Consider the following 1,553-nt stretch of genomic DNA (forward strand, 5'->3'; position numbering starts at 1 on the left):
CCAGTGTTGCAAAGAATTAAGTATTGGAATTTACATTAATATTTCCAGTCACCTCCACACATCTTCACCCATAACTGCATCTTTTATTACCTTATTTATAGATTCATAGTTCACACTGGTAATTGGTTCCAGCATTGTAGTGGATAGCATTTACAGCATCATAGGCCTGTGTATTTCCTTGAGAAGCACCCTTAGTTCTGGGATGCCTAATTGGATCAGTCAGGAACCCAATTAGTCCTGGCAAGATTTCCCTAGAATGAGTTTCTTTCTTAGTGTATTCCATTCCTAGTTTTCAATCCCAGTGGCTACAGAACCAACCTGGATTTAAAGGGTATATTGCTTTCCAAATTAAACTTAACAACTATAGTATCCACTGAGAACCTATCATAGGCAGGGCTCTGAAAGTGGACTGACAGCCCTAGAAATCTCAACATGCTGGCCTGGAGGACACACTTTTGCATCTATCTATTACATATATATATTATATTTATTCATATATATAATGAATATTTGATATTCATTATTTATAATGGATAATTATTAATTGTTTATAATTAATTATTAATATAAATATAAATAAATATAAATAACATTTATTAAATTTATAAAACAGCTACTTTTAATGAGCACACCCTATTAAAGCTATTACTCATATGGCCCAGCACCAATTGTGAGCATTCTAGAGTTCATTTGTGGCTTGCTGGGGCCATGCATGTGGAATTGTGCGGTACTGATGTTTGTGAGAAAAGAATTATCTGTTAGCTTTCCTAGGATGTGGTTATTCCCAAGATGATCTTTAGGCCTTTCCACCTGAAATTTACCATGTCCCTATAGACACAGGACAATTAGGCTTGTACCGGGTGTTATATATAACGGTATTCATCCTCCATAAGAAACTTAATGGTTCATTCAGTACCCTTTTCTTACTCTTTAAAACTGGCCTCTAGGGAAAGCCAAGTAGTTTCTCTCCAAAATCTTTTGCCTAGAAATGTGCCCAGAACATTCCTAACTTCCCATTAATAATCAAATCTATGACAGTATGCTACAAATTAATTGGATCTCTTTGAAACCATTTGTATTTCTCATTTGCCCAACTTTAGAAAAGGTGCAGATTATAAAATAAATCCACATAAATCATCACCATGTTATATGCTACAAACCCCAGCAGGAAGAGATAGAAAAATTCTATTAAAATAACCGAATAGATTGTATAAAACTCAACAAACACCAAACATTGCCTGCCCTTTTGCAAAGTTTGGTGCTAGGTGCTGGAAAAAAATATAGGAAAAGTATTGGGGGGGGGTGGCCATTGCCCTCAAAAAGGTCACATTCCACTAGTAGATGTGACAAGTAGAGATAAGGTGAGGTGTTTGCAAGCAATAATGAATAGAGGTGGGGGAAGGATTCCCTCAGCAGCAGTCTCCTGAGCTGAGTTTTGTTTGTTTGTTTGTTTATTTGTTTTTTGAAACTCTTAGCTTCTGTATTAGAATTGATGCTAAGAAAGGCAATTAGAATTAAGTAACTTACCCAGGGTCACACAGTTAGGAAGTGTG

Source organism: Monodelphis domestica, chromosome 3, assembly GCF_027887165.1.
Source record: "Monodelphis domestica isolate mMonDom1 chromosome 3, mMonDom1.pri, whole genome shotgun sequence".
NCBI lineage: Eukaryota > Metazoa > Chordata > Mammalia > Didelphimorphia > Didelphidae > Monodelphis > Monodelphis domestica.